Source organism: Coregonus lavaretus (genome assembly GCF_964263955.1).
Source record: "Coregonus lavaretus genome assembly, chromosome: 5".
In the NCBI taxonomy this organism is placed as follows: Eukaryota; Metazoa; Chordata; class Actinopteri; order Salmoniformes; family Salmonidae; genus Coregonus; species Coregonus lavaretus.
Window position 1 is genome coordinate 39,817,019 of NC_139992.1, and position 18,756 is coordinate 39,835,774.

The following is an 18,756-nucleotide window of genomic DNA, read 5'->3' on the forward strand; positions in this document are numbered from 1 at the left end:
CCCATTCCTCCTGACAGAGCTGGTGTAACTGAGTCAAGTTTTGTATTTATTTTTATTTTTATTTCACCTTTATTTAACCAGGTAAGCCAGTTGAGAACAAGTTCTCATTTACAACTGCGACCTGGCCAAGATAAAGCAAAGCAGCGCAATAAAAACAACAACACAGAGTTACATATGGGGTAAACAAAACATAAAGTCAAAAATACAACAGAAAATATATATACAGTGTGTGCAAATGTAGTAAATTATGGAGGTAAGGCATAGTGCAAAATAGTTACAATTTCCTATTAACACTGGAATGATAGATGTGCAAAAGATGATGTGCAAATAGAGATACTGGGGTGCAAATTAGCAAAATAAATAACAATATGGGGATGAGGTAGTTGAGTGGGCTAATTTCAGATGGGCTGTGTACAGGTGCAGTGATCGGTAAGCTGCTCTGACAACTGACGCCTAAAGTTAGTGAGGGAGATAAGAGTCTCCAGCTTCAGAGATTTTTGCAGTTCGTTCCAGTCATTGGCAGCAGAGAACTGGAAGGAATGGCGGCCAAAGGAGGTGTTGGCTTTGGGGATGACCAGTGAGATATACCTGCTGGATCGCAGACTACGGGTGGGTGTTGCTATGGTGACCAGTGAGCTAAGATAAGACGGGGATTTGCCTAGCAGTGATTTATAGATGACCTGGAGCCAGTGGGTTTGGCAACGAATATGTAGTGAGGGCCAGCCAACAAGAGCGTACAGGTCACAATGGTGGGTAGTATATGGGGCTTTGGTGACAAAACGGATGGCACTGTGATAGACTACATCCAATTTGCTGAGTAGAGTGTTGGAGGCTATTTTGTAAATGACATCGCCGAAGTCAAGGATCGGTAGGATAGTCCGTTTTACGAGGGCATGTTTGGCAGCATGAGTGAAGGAGGCTTTGTTGCGAAATAGGAAGCCGATTCTAGATCTAACTTTTGATTGGAGATGCTTAATGTGGGTCTGGAAGGAGAGTTTACAGTCTAACCAGACACCTAGGTATTTTTAGTTGTCCACATACTCTAGGTCAGACCCGCCGAGAGTAGGGGGGGCATGGGCAAGTTGCAGCGGAGTGTGCAGAGCTGGTGGCTGGGGTAGGGGTAGCCAGGTGGAAATCATGGCCAGCCGTAGCAAAATGCTTACTGAAATTCTCGATTATTGTAGATTTATCGGTGGTGACAGTGTTTCCTAGCCTCAGTGCAGTGGGCAGTTGGGAGGAGGTGCTCTTATTCTCCATGGACTTTACAGTGTCCCAAAACTTTTTGGAGTTAGTGCTACAGGATGCACATTTCTGTTTGAAAAAGCTAGCCTTTGCTTTCCTAACTGATTGTGTATATTGGTTCCTGACTTCCCTGAAAAGTTGCATATCATGGGGGCTGTTCGATACTAATGCAGTACGCCACAGGATGTTTTTGTGCTGGTCAAGGGCAGTCAAGTCTGAGGAGAACCAGGGGCTATATCTGATCTTAGTTCTGAATTTTTTGAACGGGGCATGCTTATTTAAGATTGAGAGGAAAGCACTTTTAAAGAACAACCAGGCATCCTCTACTGACGGAATGAGGTCAATATCCATCCAGGATACCCAGGCCAGGTCAATTAGAAAGGCCTGCTCGCTAAAGTGTTTTAGGGAGCGTTTGACAGTGATGAGGGGTGGTCGTTTGACCGCGGACCCATTACGGACGCAGGCAATAAGGCAGTGATCGCTGAGATCCTGGTTGAAGACAGCGGAGGTGTATTTAGAGGGTACATTTGTCAGGATGATATCTATGAGGGTGCCCATGTTTACAGATTTTGGGTTGTACCTGGTAGGTTCGTTGAACATTTGTGTGAGATTAAGGGCATCTATTTTAGATTATAGGACAGCCTATCCCAGTTTAGGTCACCAAGCAGTACGAACTCTGAGGATAGATGGGGGGCAATCAGTTCACATATGGTGTCCAGGGCACAGCTCGGGGCTGAGGGGGGTCTGTAGCAAGCGGCAACAGTGAGAGACTTATTTCTGGAAAGGTGGATTTTTAGAATTAGAAGCTCAAACTGTTTGGGCACAGACCTGGATAGTATGATAGAGCTCTGCAGGCTATCTCTACAGTAGATTGCAACCCCACCCCCTTTGGCAGTTCTATCGAGACATATTGTAGTTGGGGATGGACATTTCTGAATTGTTGGTGGCCTTCCTAAGCCAGGATTCAGACACTGCTAGAACATCAGGGTTGGCGGAGTGTGCTAACGCAGTGAATAACTCAAACTTAGAGAGGAGGCTTCGGATGTTAACGTGCAAGAAACCAAGGCTTTTACGGTTACAGAAGTCAACAAATGATAATACCTGGGGAGTAGGAGTGATACTGGGGGCTACAGGGCCTGGGTTAACCTCTACATCACCAGAGGAACAGAGGAGGAGTAGAATAAGGATACGGCTAAAGGCTTTAAGAACTGGTCTTCTATTGTGTTGGGTACAGAGAAAAAAAAGGGGCAGATTTCCGGGCGTTGTAGAATAGATTCAGGGCATTATGTACAGACAAGGATATGAGTACAGTGGAGGTAAACCTAAGCGTTGGGTAACGATGAAAGAGATAGCATCACTGGAGGCACCGATTGAGTCGGTCTCCGCGTGTATGGGGGGGTGGGACAAAGGAGCTGTCTAAGGCAGGTTGAGCTGGGCTGGGGGCTCTACAGTGAAATAGTACAATAAGAAATAACCGGAACAGCAATAAGCAAGGCATATTGACATGAGAGAGAGGCATAAAGCAATCACAGGTGTTATTCGAGAGAGCTAAGACAACAGCTGGTAATGGCAACAAAGCTTGGGCTGAGGCTAAACATAAACAGGATGCGGTACCGTATAAAGGAACAGTCCAGCAGGCATCAGCTGTATAGCTGAGTTATCATAAGGTCCGGTGAACAGCAATAGGAGAGTTCGGAGGTAGTTCGGGGGCTGCTACAGCACTGGCGAGCAAGAGGCCCGGCTTGCGTGTGCTAGCGGGCCGGGGCTAGCAGATGGATCTTCGTGGTCGACGTCATAACGGGAAGCCTGTTGAAACCACATCAGACGATTTCATCGGCAAACCAGTCGTGTTGGATCGGCGGGGCTCCGTGTCAGCACTAGGAGGTCCCGTCCGGTTGACAGAGAGGTAGATAGCTGGGAGATTGGCCTCTCTCGAGGCTAGCTCAAGGCTAACTGGTGCTTGCTAAGGGGCAATCGTAATTAGCCAACGACAACAGCCATTTGGTTGCAGCTAGCTGGTTGCGATGATCCGGCGCTAGGGTCCAGTGATTCCGGCAGAAAATCCGATATGCTCTGGGTCGATAGCACGCTGTGCAGACTGACCGACAAATTGTCCAGGCTAGAGCTGGCTGGTGGGTAGTGCAGGCCACGGACAATTGTGAAGACGCTAACGGTGGCTAGTAGCAAGTAGCCATTCGGTTGCAGCTAGGCTAGTTTCAGCTTAAGGTTCTTGATAAAAGTTATAAAGAAATAATAATAGAATCCTTTCCACGTTGGGTGAGGCGGGTTGCAGGAAAGTATATTTAGTTAAAGAATGAAAAGTAAAATTGAGAAATATATACAAAATAGACAAAAAACTAAAAAACGGGCTATTTACACAAGGACACAGAAAAAACACGACCGCACTGCTACGCCATTTAGGCCTCCTTGCTCGCACACGCCTTTTCAGTTCTGCCAACACATTTTCTATAGGATTGAGGTCAGGGCTTTGTGATGGCCATTCCAATACCTTGACTTTTTTGTCCTTAAGCCATTTTGCCACAACTTTGGAAGTATGCTTGGGGTCATTGTCTATTTGGAAGACCCATTTGCGACCAAGCTTTAACTTCCTGATTGATGTCTTGAGATGTTGCTTCAATATATCCACATAATCTTCCTTCCTCATGATGCCATCTATTTTGTGAAGTGCACCAGTCCCTCCTGCAGCAAAGCACCCCCACAGCATGATGCTGCCACCCCTGTGCTTCACGGTTGGGATGGTGTTCTTCGGCTTGCAAGCCTTCCCCTTTTTCCTCCAAACATAACGATGGTCATTATGGCCAAACAGTTATATTTTTGTTTCATCAGACCAGAGGACATTTTTCAAAAAAGTACGATCTTTGTCCCCATGTGCAGTTGCAAACCGTAGTCTGGCTTTTTTATGGCGGTTTTTGAGCAGTGGTATCTTCCTTGCTGAGCGGCCTTTCAGGTTATATCGATATAGGACTCGTTTTACTGTGGATATAGATACTTTTGTACCTGTTTCCTCCAGCATCTTCACAAGGTCCTTTGCTGTTGTTCTGGGATTTATTTGCACTTTTTGCACCAAAGTACGTTCATCTCTCGCTCCTTCCTGAGCGATATGGCGGCTGCATGGTCCCATGGTGTTTCTACTTGCGTACTAGTGTTTGTACAGATGAACGTGGTACCTTCAGGCGTTTGTAAATTACTCCCAAGGATGAACCAGACTTGTGGAGGTCTACACATTTTTTTCTGAGGTCTTGGCTGATTTCTTTAGATTTTCCCATGATTTCAAGCAAAGAGGCACCGAGTTTGAAGGTAGGCCTTGAAATACATCCACAGGTACACCTCCAAATGACTCAAATGATGTCAATTAGCCTATCAGAAGCTTCTAAAGCCATGACATCATTTTCTGGAATTTTCCAAGCTGTTTAAAGGCACAGTCAACTTAGTGTATGTAAACTTGTGACTCACTGGAATTGTGATACAGTGAATTATAAGTGAAATAATCTGTCTGTAAACAATTGTTGGAAAAATTACTTGTGTCATGCACAAAGTAGATTTCCTAACCGACTTGCCAAAACTATAGTTTGTTAACAAGACATTTGTGGAGTGGTTGAAAAACAAGTTTTAATGACTCCAACCTAAGTGTATGTAAACTTCCGACTTCAACTGTACGTCCCGTTCCAGTCTGATCATGACAGTTGGTGAGCATACTCCTCCACGTTAAACTCTCTGGCTCTGTCTGTTGCCAAGTCTGGTGGAGTGTCTGCGATCCTGTTTGTCTGTCTGTCTGTCTGTGTCTATCTGTATGTCTTTCTCTCCAATAGCCAGCCTGACTGGATGTGATGAGGTGATTTCGAAGGAGTCAGACGCAGGAGGGTAAATCACAGAATAACAGGATTTATTCTGAAACACAGAGTTACGCAGTAATGCGTCAAAACACTCCAGTGCACAAAACAGGCGCACTGGAAAATACAAGGCACACAGGGAATTATCCCGGTGATACAAAATACACGGAGCTGTCACGTTCTCTGATGCGGATGTGGTGCGAATCAATTGCAGGACACAGGAGCTAAGTCAATCCAGACTTTACTAGAAATTCCAAAATAACAACACGGGTCAAACAACCCGGAGGCGAAATAAGCCACAGTGCGTAAAACACTCCAAAACCGAAACTGCGCACAAAACAATAGTGCGTCGGTACACAAAGAGCGACTGGCAAACAGCACTGCACCAAACGACAGGAAAACAATTACACACAACACATGACAGAAACAACGAGAACTTATAGGACACATAATCAACACTAAACATGAACAGGTGTACTAAACAGACCAAACCAATCAAACATCGAAAACAAAGAACGGTGGCAGCTAGTACTCCGGAGACGACGACCGCCGAAGCCTGCCCGAACAAGGAGGAGGAGCAGCCTCGGCCGAAACCGAGCCGCGCGCCGACCCCGGCCTCGAGGACGACCAGGAGGACGCGGAGCAGGGCGCGTGGGATGACCACGATGGAACTCAGTCAGAAGAGACGGGTCTAAGATGTCCCTCCTCGGCACCCAGCACCGCTCCTCCGGGCCGTACCCCTCCCACTCCACGAGATATTGGAGACCCCCCATCCGACGTCTCGAATCCAAGATGGACCGCACGGTGTACGCCGGTGCCCTCTTGATGTCTAATGGGGGCGGAGGAGTCTCTCTGATCTCATCTTCCTGGAGTGGACCAGCTACCACCGGCCTGAGAAGAGACACATGGAACGAGGGGTTAATATTCTTATACTCAATAGGCAGTTGTAATCTGTAACACACCTCGTTCAATCTTCTCAGGACTTTAAACGGCCCCACAAACCGCCGACCCAGCTTCCGGCAGGGCAGGCGGAGGGGCAGGTTTCTGGTAGAGAGCCAGACTCGATCACCAGGTGCGTACACCGGCCCCTCACTGCGGTGGAGTTCGGCGCTCGCCTTTTGACGACGGATGGCCCGCTGCAGATGGACGTGTGCAGCGTTCCACGTCTCCTCCGAGCGCCGCACCCACTCATCCACCGCAGGAGCCTCGATCTGGCTCTGCTGCCATGGTGCCAGAACCGGCTGGTAACCTAACACACATTGGAAAGGGGTTAGGTTAGTTGAGGAGTGGCGTAGGGAATTCTGGGCCATTTCTGCCCAAGGAACATACCCTGCCCACTCCTCCGGCCGGCCCTGGCAGTATGATCTAAGAAACCTACCCACATCCTGGTTCACGCGTTCCACCTGCCCATTACTCTCAGGATGGTAACCCGAGGTAAGGCTCACCGAGACCCCCAAACGCTCCATAAATGCTCTCCAGACTCTGGAGGTGAACTGGGGACCTCGATCAGACACAATATCCTCGGGTACCCCGTAGTGCCGGAAAACGTGGGTGAATAGCGCTTCGGCGGTCTGTAGGGCAGTAGGAAGGCCCGGCATAGGGAGCAAACGACAGGCCTTAGAGAACCGGTCCACAACGACCAGTATAGTGGTATTCCCCTGCGAGGGGGGAAGGTCAGTGATGAAGTCCACCGAGAGGTGAGACCATGGTCGTTGTGGAACGGGCAGGGGTTGTAACTTACCCCTAGGCAGATGTCTAGGCGCCTTACACTGGGCGCACACCGAGCAGGAGGAGACATAAACCCTCACATCCCTGGCTAACGTGGGCCACCAGTACTTAGCACTAAGACAGTGCACTGTCCGGCCAATACCAGGATGTCCAGAGGAGGGTGACGTGTGAGCCCAATAAATGAGTCGATCCCGAACCTCGAGCGGAACGTACGTCCGACCCACAGGACACTGTGGAGGGCTAGGGTCGGTACGCAACGCCCGCTCGATTTCAGTATCGACCTCCCATACAACCGGTGCCACTAGACAAGACTCCGGTAGTATGGAATTGGGCTCAACGGACCTCTCCTCTGTATCATACCGCCGGGACAGGGCGTCTGCCTTACCGTTCTGGGACCCAGGGATGTACGTGATTTTAAATACGAACCTGGCTAGAAACATGTTCCACCGAGCCTGGCGAGGGTTCAGTCTCCTAGCTGCCCGGATGTACTCCAGGTTCCGATGGTCAGTCAAAATGAGGAAAGGGTGTTGAGCCCCCTCAAGCCAATGCCTCCACACCTTTAGGGCCTGTACCACGTCTAACAGCTCCCTGTCCTCTACGTCATAATTTCGCTCCGCCGGGCTGAGCTTTTTAGAGTAAAAAGCACAGGGGCGGAGTTTAGGTGGCGTGCCGGACCGTTGAGATAGAACAGCCCCTATACCGGCCTCAGACGCGTCCACCTCTACCTGAAAGGGTAAGGCGGGATCCGGATGCGCCAGCACCGGAGCCGAAGTAAACAGGCCCTTCAGTTTCCCAAAAGCCCTGTCCGCCTCAGCTGACCACTGCAAGCGCACCGGACCCCCTTTCAGAAGAGACGTGATGGGAGCTGCCACCTGTCCAAAACCCAGGATAAACCTCCGGTAGTAATTCGCAAAGCCCAAGAACTGCTGCACCTCTTTAACAGTGGTTGGGGTTCGCCAATCACGCACGGCTGACACACGGTCCACCTCCATCTTCACCCCTGACGCGGACAACCGATAACCCAAAAAGGAGACCGACTCCTGGAAAAACAGACATTTCTCTGCCTTGACATACAGGTCGTGCTCCAACAGCCTCCTCAACACTCGACGCACCAGGGCTACATGCTCAGCTCGGGTAGGAGAGTACACCAGAATGTCATCAATGTACACGACCACACCTTGCCCCTGCATGTCCCGGAAGATCTCATCCACGAAGGATTGGAAGACCGAAGGAGCGTTCATCAACCCGTATGGCAAGACGAGATACTCGTAATGACCCGAGGTGGTACTAAAGGCTGTTTTCCATTCATCGCCCTCCCTAATGCGCACCAAGTTATATGCGCTCCTGAGATCCAGTTTTGTGAAGAAACGTGCTCCGTGCAATGACTCCGTCATAGTCGCAATCAGAGGGAGTGGATAACTGTATTTCACAGTAATCTGATTGAGACCACGGTAATCAATGCACGGGCGCAACCCTCCATCCTTTTTCTTCACAAAAAAGAAGCTCGAGGACGCAGGGGAAGTGGAGGGCCGTATGTATCCCTGTCTCAAAGATTCGGCTATGTAAGTCTCCATAGCCTTTCTCTCCTCTTGAGACAAAGGATACACGTGGCTCCGTGGGAGCGCTGCTCCTGCCTGGAGGTCTATCGCACAATCCCCCTGTCTGTGAGGAGGCAACCGCGTCGCCCTCGCCTTACTGAACACAAGTGCCAAATCCCCATATTCAGGTGGAATGTGCAATGCGGGCACTTGGTTTGGACTTTCCACCGAGGTCGCCCCCACGGAAACACCCAGACATCGCCCCTCACACTGAGCAGACCACTCCTTAAGAGCTCTCTGTTGCCACGAAATGGCAGGGTTATGGGTACTTAACCAGGGAATTCCCAGCACCACCGGGTACGCAGGAGAGTCGATCAGATAGATATAGCTGAATAGTCTCCTCATGACCCCCCTGCGTACACATCCTAAGTGGCGCTGTGACTTCCCTAATCAACCCTGACCCCAACGGGCGGCTATCTAAAGCATGAACGGGAAAAGGATCGTCGACAGGCAGGAGGGGAATCCCTAAATCTAAACAAAACTTCCGGTCAACAAAATTCCCAGCTGCGCCTGAATCTACTAGCGCCTTATGCTGGGAATGAGGTGCAACCTGTGGAAAACTAACAGGTATACAAAAGTGCACAACAGAGAGCTCTGGGTAAGTGGGGCGTCTACTCACCTGGGAATGCTCCCCAGTGCGTGGCCTGTCGTCCCCTCCTCCTGGAGACCCTCCCCAGCACCTGGCCGCAGTGTGCCCTCCACGGCCGCAGTTGGTGCAGGGGACAGCCCCCCTCGGGCTCCTTCTCCTCCTTTCTCTAGCGCCAGCACCCCCGAGCTCCATAGGGCTCGGCTCGGAGGTGCTGGAGGATGGAATGGAAGGACCCCACTCTGAGCGTCCACGGGTGGCCAGCAGGGTGTCCAGACGGATGGACATGTCGACCAACTGGTCGAAGGTGAAATTGGTGTTCCTGCAGGCCAACTCACGTTGAACGTCCTCCCGTAGGCTACATCGAAAATGATCGATGAGGGCCCGTTCATTCCACCCTGCATCTGCCGCTAGAGTCCGGAACTCCAGTGCGAACGCCTGTGCGCTCCTCCTCCCCTGTCGGAGGTAGAATAGACGCTCCCCCGCCGCTTTGCCCTCAGGTGGATGGTCGAACACGGCCTTGAAGCGACGGGAGAACTCCGCGTAGGAGATGGTGGTGGCGTCTATCCTCCTCCACTCGGCGTTGGCCCATTCCAACGCCTTGCCCGTGAGACAGGAGATGAGGGCGGAAACGCTCTCGTGTCCCGAGGGCACCGGGTGTACAGTGGCCAGGTAGAGCTCCACCTGCAGGAGGAACTGTGCCGTCATACGCCCTCGGGAGTGAGAGCCGAATCCCACTGGGTTCCGGGCCTGGGACGGGCGGACCGACCGATGGTGGTGGTAAGGTAGGTGGAGGTGTGGGTACCCCTCTGGACTCCAATCGGTGCAGGGTGTTGATGACGTCCTGCAGAGCGGTCCCCAGTTGTCGGTTCTGGTCATCCTGGCCGCGGATATGCTCCTCAAGCGACCCAGGTGCTGCAGCTGCTCCTGCTGATTCCATCTTATGGTGTGTAATTCTGTCACGTTCTCTGATGCGGATGTGGTGCGAATCAATTGCAGGACACAGGAGCTAAGTCAATCCAGACTTTACTAGAAATTCCAAAATAACAACACTGGTCAAACAACCCGGAGGCGAAATACGCCACAGTGCGTAAAACACTCCAAAACCGAAACTGCGCACAAAACAATAGTGCGTCGGTACACAAAGAGCGACTGGCAAACAGCACTGCACCAAACGACAGGAAAACAATTACACACAACACATGACAGAAACAACGAGAACTTATAGGACACATAATCAACACTAAACATGAACAGGTGTACTAAACAGAACAAACCAATCAAACATCGAAAACAAAGAACGGTGGCAGCTAGTACTCCGGAGACGACGACCGCCGAAGCCTGCCCGAACAAGGAGGAGGAGCAGCCTCGGCCGAAACCGTGACAGGAGCTCCACCGAGCTTCTCTATCCTCCACAATAAACAATCACACACAAAGACAAGGGGGCAGAGGGAACACTTATACAGGTACTGATGAAGGGATATGAACCAGGTGTGTGTAATAAACAAGACAAAACAAATGGAATGATGAGATGAGGAGCGGCAGTGGCTAGAAGGCCGGTGACAATGAACGCCGAAGCCTGCCCGAACAAGGAGAGGTGGCAGCTTCAGAGGAAGTCGTGACACTGAATGGCAAAAACAGAAAGAGATAGTTGATATTCTGTACATCCATTGCACACATCTAGTCACCTATTCAACAGGGATTTCTCCTCAATCTATTATAGCACTAGGTTAGGTGAAGCTGTCAATAGATCACTTCATGCCGTCCCCTGGCGTTAGATGTTCCTCCATAAATCGATGATATACCAGCAGTTCATATTCACTCTGCATCCCCTCTCAAATCAACAGGCAATCTGAACCCGCCTGTCCAAATCAATGGAGAATTGAGTTTCCCCATCTATTCTATGGAAAGCTTGTTTCGCTGCAGAGAGATAATCAATGTGTAATCTATGCATATCTCTGAAGCTGCTGCTCTTCTGAGTGGGAGGAGAATACTGATAGGGTATCACAGTGGGATATCACAGTGTTCTCATGTGCTCATGCACTTCTGACCAGAGATAGGGCTGGGCGCCATTTGGATGCAGAAACACACACACACACGCTCATTATTTCTAGCATCGCCCTACTGTGTGTGTGTGCATGGGGGGGCGGGCGTGTGTGTTTCTGCCCATGAGTGTTTGTGTGGGTGTTAGGATTCATTTTCTTCAGTGCACCGAAGCGCACAAATATGCCTTTTCCCGTTTGCAGTCTTGTCTAATTAAAGTTTCATTTCACTTCAAGTCACATCGACTATGTGTCCATTTGAAGAGTTTTGTCCTACAGTACACCATCCCAAATACCGAACTCACTAACTCCTCTCCAATCATAGCTTCAGCTACAGAGCAGTTCGTACAGAACCATTCCTTACAGCTCTGTGTTTGTTGTTCCAGTTAGTCCTTGAGTAGAGAAACGGCCACCCACTCAGACTGGAGCTAAAGCCTTTCCATTTCTATTAGAGGAACCAGCGGTTATCTGTTGTAAAAGATAAGGGACTGTGATTGAGAGTCATTTAGTGATTTGACAGAGCTGGCTAATGGTGTTAGTGTGTGTGTGTGTGTGTGTCCGTGCGTGTGCGCATGATTATACATGCATGCATTTGTGTCCTCTTGCTTCCCGCTGAGCTTGCCTGTGTGTGTGTGTGACTGTATTTATGTGTGTGTGTGTGTGTGTGTATTTCAAGGTATTTGTCTATCTGGTGTGTCAGTGTCCTCTGCGCTGAGTGGTGTGGAGTGCTCTCCTCACATCATGGCTGTGTGAGCCTGTAAGGCTGTTAGCTGGGTGATTTGACACCAATTCAGGACTCTTGATCAGGGAGAACATGCCGGAACATAGGAGACAGAGGAGACACAGCTACAGCCCTCAAACCTCCCATCACCTACCTGTCAGCAACTGCTATTCATGTTCTCAATTATTCTTTCTCTCTGTCTCGATGTCTTTCTCTCTCTCCGTTCTCCCACTATCTTGATGGCTCTCTCGCAATAGCTGTTTCGCTCTCTCTCTCTCTCTCTCTCTCTGTTTCTTGATTACTCTCCCTCTCTCCCTCTCTCTCATTTTCTTTCTCTCTCTTCTGTCTCTCTCTCTCTTTCCCTCTTTTCTTTCTCCTTTTCTCATCTATGCATCACTTTCCTCTCTCCCTTTACGCCTCCCTCACTCCCTCCCTGCCCTGTCTTTTCCTTTCTGGTAGGTAATGCTGTGCATGGTGTGCTTAGTGGGGATAGAGGGGTTTGTGGGTAGTGGGGGAATTTAATCTATGTGTGTGTGTTTCTGCACGTAAGCGTTTGTGTGGGTGTTAGGCTTCATTTTTATCAATGCACTGAAGCACAAAAATATGCCCTTAACCATTCACAGTTTTGTCTAATCAAAGTTTCATTAAACTTCAAGTCACATTGACTATGCGTCCATTTGAAGAGTTTTGTCCTACAGTACACCATCCCAAATACCGAACTCACTAACTCATCTCCAATCATAGCTTCAGCTACAGAGCAGTTCATACAGAACCATTCCTTACAGCTCTGTGTTTGTTTTTCCAGTTAGTCCTTGAGTAGAGAAACGGCCACCCACTCAGACTGGAGCTAAAGCCTTTCCATTTCTATTAGAGGAACCAGCTTATCTGTTCTAAAGGATAAAGGACAGTCATTGACAGTAATGGAGAGTAATTTAATGATTTAGCAGAGTGTGTGTGTGTCTGTGTGTCTGTGTCCTCTATCGCTTCCCGCTCCCCTCTCTCTGTTTTCTTTCATTACTCGTTCTCCTCTCTCAGCCACCAATCCTTTCACTTTGCTCTCCTCCCCCACTCCTCCCATCTCCTCCCTCTCTTCTCTCTCTCCTGCTCAGTCAAGCAGACCTCTCTTTCCTCTATTTCAGTCCTTGGCCATGTAATGGTCTCAGATAGCTCCCCCAGTGTGACAGAATCAATTGCACAGTTTGCATCCCAAATGGCACCCTATGCCCTTTATAGTGCAGTACTTTTGACCAGGGCCCGTAGAGCTCTGATCAAAAGTAGTGCACTAGAGGGAATAGGGTGCCATTTGGGATACAGTCCATATCTAAACTCACAGAGGGCATGATGACCAACAGAACAGGAACTGGATGTTCTTTCATGGCTGTTTGCAGTAAACAACATAGAGTGTGATTGAATACAGTGTGATTAAACTTCCTGTAAATGTAATGTAAGAATGTGACCAATAGTTAACATTTGAACCCTCTCTCTCCTTCTATCTGTCTCTTTTCTTTCTTCTTCTCTTGTCTTCTCCCTCTAGGTTCCTGACCTACTGTTACCTGTTGGCGTTCAACGCGTGGCTGCTGCTGTCTCCCGTGGTGCTGTGTTATGACTGGCAGGTGGGCAGTATACCCCTGGTGGAGTCACTGTGGGACATACGCAACGTCGCCGCCCTGCTGCTGGGAGTGGTCATGGTCGCCCTGTGTCTGCACTGTGTCATGTCGTTACAGGTGAGATGGACATGGAGATTAGGTGGAATGGTAGCATATACATACCCCCCACCCCCTCCTTTTGCCCCCAGACCAGCCTCAATTCATCGGGTATGGACTCTACAAGGTGTTGAAAGTGTTCCACAGGGATTCTGTCCCATGTTGACTCCAATGTTTCCCACAGTTGTGGTATTGGCTATGCTCACACATACAGTGAGGGAAAAAAGTATTTGATCCCCTGCTGATTTTGTACGTTTCCCCACTGACAAAGAAATGATCAGTCTATAATTTTAATGGTAGGTTTATTTGAACAGTGAGAGACAGAATAACAACAACAAAAATCTAGAAAAACGCATGTCAAAAATGTTATAAATTGATTTGCATTTTAATGAGGGAAATAAGTATTTGACCCCTCTGCAAAACATGACTAGTACTTGGTGGCAAAACCCTTGTTGGCAATCACAGAGGTCAGACATTTCTTGTAGTTGGCCACCAGGTTTGCACACATCTCAGGAGGGATTTTGTCCCACTCCTCTTTGCAGATCTTCTCCAAGTCATTAAGGTTTCGAGGCTGACGTTTGGCAACTAGAACCTTCAGCTCCCTCCACAGATTTTCTATGGGATTAAGGTCTGGAGACTGGCTAGGCCACTCCAGGACCTTAATGTGCTTCTTCTTGAGCCACTCCTTTGTTGCCTTGGCCGTGTGTTTTGGGTCATTGTCATGCTGGAATATCCATTCACGTCCCATTTTCAATGCCCTGGCTGAGGGAAGGAGGTTCTCACCCAAGATTTGACGGTACATGGCCCCGTCCATCGTCCATTTGATGCGGTGAAGTTGTCCTGTCCCCTTAGCAGAAAAACACCCCCAAAGCATAATGTTTCCACCTCCATGTTTGACGGTGGGGATGGTGTTCTTGGGGTCATAGGCAGCATTCCTCCTCCTCCAAACACGGCGAGTTGAGTTGATGCCAAAGAGCTCCATTTTGGTCTCATCTGACCACAACACTTTCACCCAGTTCTCCTCTGAATCATTCAGATGTTCATTGGCAAACTTCAGACGGGCCTGTATATGTGCTTTCTTGAGCAGGGGGACCTTGCGGGCGCTGCAGGATTTCAGTCCTTCACGGCGTAGTGTGTTACCAATTGTTTTCTTGGTGACTATGGTCCCAGCTGCCTTGAGATCATTGACAAGATCCTCCCGTGTAGTTCTGGGCTGATTCCTCACCGTTCTCATGATCATTGCAACTCCACGAGGTGAGATCTTGCATGGAGCCCCAGGCCGAGGGAGATTGACAGTTATTTTGTGTTTCTTCCATTTGCGAATAATTGCACCAACTGTTGTCACCTTCTCACCAAGCTGCTTGGCGATGGTCTTGTAGCCCATTCCAGCCTTGTGTAGGTCTACAATCTTGTCCCTGACATCCTTGGAGAGCTCTTTGGTCTTGGCCATGGTGTAGAGTTTGGAATCTGATTGATTGATTGCTTCTGTGGACAGGTGTCTTTTATACAGGTAACAAACTGAGATTAGGAGCACTCCCTTTAAGAGTGTGCTCCTAATCTCAGCTCGTTACCTGTATAAAAGACACCTGGGAGCCAGAAATCTTTCTGATTGAGAGGGGGTCAAATACTTATTTCCCTCAATAAAATGCAAATCAATTTTATAACATTTTTGACATGCGTTTTTCTGGATTTTGTTGTTGTTATTCTGTCTCTCACTGTTCAAATAAACCTACCATTAACATTATAGACTGATCATGTCTTTGTCAGTGGGCAAACGTACAAAATCAGCAGGGGATCAAATACTTTTTTCCCTCACTGTAACACCCTCGTCTTAGTGCATCCACACTCCCTCCTTCTCTCTCTCTCCACTGACATTAACTCAATCGAAATGCCTTATTATTTTACTCTTTGGTCCCCACCCCACTCAGACAGAGGGAGAGATGTCTCTGCTGCTATTGTCAGCTGTCAACACTGAATGGCATTTGTGAAATTGATGTCTTTATCCTGCTTGTCCTTCCCATAGTTTGTGTCGGTAAAATTGTTTTAAGCTGAAAGAATTGTGAAAGCTCTTGCTCTCTTCCTGTAGTTTGGTAGGTCACTTTTCTCAATATGCTGATCTTCTTGTAGAAGATGAAGTAAAACTGGGCGGCAGGTAGCCTTAGCAGTTAAGAGCGTTGGGCCAGCAACCGAAAGGTCACTGGTTCGAATCCCCAAACCGACTAGATAAAAAAATCTGTCTATGTGCCTTTGAGTGAGGCACTTCACCCTAATTGCTCCTGTAAGTACTATTTCTCAATTCAATTTACCCTTAACATGGCCTCAACCCCAGTCATCCAGAACAGCCCACTCAAACAGAGTTCTGTGATCATGTGTGAGTGATGGGAACAGGAAGTGTATTGAAAGGGAGTCGTGTGTGTGTGTGTGTGTGTGTGTGCGTGCGTGCATGTGTGTGCGTGCCAGAGCAAGATGAGGAAAGACAAATGCAAGTGAGGAAAAGCTAGATAGAGAGATGGAGTACGAAAGAGAGGGAGAGTAAAAGAGCGTGAGCATGAAAACTTTTCATTAGCAGGGAAGTGAGGTAATTAGATTAACATTTAATTGGCCAGCCCCTATAGGGTGGGTACAAGATTACTGTAGGAGAAGCGTCACTGACTCATACTCTACAATACAGGAATGGTTTTCTGCTGTGCACTAATCAGAAAGGGGTAAACTCATTAGGCTCTCCCCTGTCTCTCTCTCCCCTGTCTCTCTCCCCTGTCTCTCTCTCCCCTGTCTCTCTCCCCTGTCTCTCTCTCCCCTGTCTCTCTCTCCCCTGTCTCTCTCCCCTGTCTCTCTCCCCTGTCTCTCTCCCCTGTCTCTCTCCTCTGTCTATCTCTCCCCTATCTCTCTCCCCTGTCTCTCTCTCCCCTGTCTCTCTCTCCCCTGTCTCTCTCTCCCCTGTCTCTCTCTCCCCTGTCTCTCTCTCCCCTGTCTCTCTCTCCCCTGTCTCTCTCCCCTGTCTCTCTCTCTCCCCTGTCTCTCTCTCCCCCGTCTCTCTCTCCCCTGTCTCTCTCTCCCCTGTCTCTCTCTCCCCTGTCTCTCTCCCCTGTCTCTCTCTCCCCTGTCTCTCTCTCCCCTGTCTCTCTCTCCCCTGTCTCTCTCCCCTCTCTCTCTCTCTGACATATCACTTTGCTCTGTCTGTTTTGCTGAGGTTTGCGTGCGGCTAGGTTATTGATAAATGATGAGTCTAATCGCTTTCTCCCTTCCTCGCTCTCTGCCTCTCCCTTTGTCTCTCGCTCTCTCTCTCTCCCTCTCTCCCGCCACACTCCCAACCTGCTACAAAGGCCCCTGGGAGATGTCCCATAGTGTCACACAGTGCCGTCAGTGTGATTTGCCTCTGTAACCCCTATGACCTCCCCTAGAGAGATCTGACTGTATCATCACCCACAACCACCTCAAGCAGAATTCACAGGTGACCCTTGACCCCAGGAAGTAATTGGTGCATCACTCCTGTCCCCTGTCTGTGTTTGTCACTTCCTGGTTCCTGCTCTTAACCTTAACCTAAGGAAGTGATTGAAGCATTTAAAGCCCAGTTTGTGGGCGCGTTCCAGGCCGGCTACATTGCAGTTTCCTGCTAGATCACACAATGCCTGGATGAATGCAGCCCATGCTGCCATTGCTTGATGTGGGCATTGTGACTGCAATATACAGTAGTTTGTCTGCAACATGGTTAATGTCATAAAATTAGAACGACCACTTCCGTGGTCGGTCACTTCCTGCTTATATCCCTGACCATTGACGCAGGGGGGGATTGAGTTCCCTTTTTTGTCGCCCGGGGAAGGACTGCCTGTTCAATGATCTCGCCATCACGGTTGACAAGTCCGTTGTGTCCTCCTCCCAGAGTGCAAAGAGCCTTGGCGTGACCCTGGACAACACCCTGTCGTTCTCCGCTAACATCAAGGCGGTGACCCGATCCTGTAGGTTCATGCTCTACAACATTCGGAGAGTACGACCCTGCCTTACACAGGAAGCGGCACAGGTCCTAATCCAGGCACTTGTCATCTCCCGTCTGGATTACTGCAACTCGCTGTTGGCTGGGCTCCCTGCCTGTGCCATTAAACCCCTACAACTCATCCAGAATGCCGCAGCCCGTCTGGTGTTCAACCTTCCCAAGTTCTCTCACGTCACCCCGCTCCTCCGCACACTCCACTGGCTTCCAGTTGAAGCTTGCATCTGCTACAAGACCATGGTGCTTGCCTACGGAGCTGTGAGGGGAACGGCACCTCCGTACCTTCAGGCTCTCATCAGTCCCTACACCCAAACGAGGGCATTGCGTTCATCCACCTCTGGCCTGCTGGCCCCCCTACCTCTGCGGAAGCACAGTTCCCGCTCAGCCCAGTCAAAACTGTTCGCTGCTCTGGCACCCCAATGGTGGAACAAGCTCCCTCATGACGCCAGAACAGCGGAGTCACTCACCACCTTCCGGAGACACTTGAAACCCCACCTCTTTAAGGAATACCTGGGATAGGATAAAGTAATCCTTCTACCCCCCCTTACCCCACCCCAAAGAAAGAAAGAAAAGAAAAAAATGTGTAAAGTGGTTATCTCACTGGCTATAAGGTGAATGCACCAATTTGTAAGTCGCTCTGGATAAGAGCGTCTGCTAAATTACGTAAATGTAAATGTCATTACAATATCAGCAAAGGCATACAGTATAGCAAACTCATGGAACCAACTGCTGCCTGAGAGGAACAAGTACGTGAGAGGGCAGGGAATGCCTGAGAGGAACACATACGTGAGAGGGCAGGGAAAGCCTGAGAGGAACAAGTATGTGAGAGGGCAGGGAATGCCTGAGAGGAACAAATACGTGAGAGGGCAGGGAAAGCCTGAGAGGAACAAGTATGTGAGAGGGCAGGGAAAGCCTGAGAGGAACAAGTACGTGAGAGGGCAGGGAATGCCTGAGAGGAACAAGTACGTGAGAGGGCAGGGAAAGACAACTCCTTACAGTGGAGTGTGTTTGTTGGTTTATTTGCTCTATTTACTGTTTGAAATGAAGGGTCGGATACCATTATCTCTGTGTGTGTGTGTGTGTCTGTCTGTGTGTGTGTGCGTGCATGTACATGTACACACGTTGGCCTGGCCATCTGTTGGCCTGGCAGGGCTGGTGAGTGTGTGTGTGGGCTGGGACATATGTCAGTGGGCCAGCTCTGAAGGGTTCTACTGGGAAGGACTAACGGATGTGAGTCCAGAACCAGAGGGGACTGATCTGGGAAGGATGCCATGCTGCTGACCACCCAGAATAGTCC

At 49.3% G+C, this 18,756-nt stretch overlaps 1 pseudogene across 1 annotated transcript in view; it reads left to right on the top strand.

Moving 5' to 3' along the window:
• Positions 1-18,756, top strand: part of LOC311129739 (protein O-mannosyl-transferase TMTC1-like) — a 109,794-nt pseudogene that overhangs the window by 53,835 nt on the left and 37,203 nt on the right. Inside the window, exon 7 of the transcript XR_014615313.1 lies at positions 13,303-13,632. The product of XR_014615313.1 is annotated as a protein O-mannosyl-transferase TMTC1-like (transcript). The remainder of the gene's footprint in view (positions 1-13,302; positions 13,633-18,756) is intronic.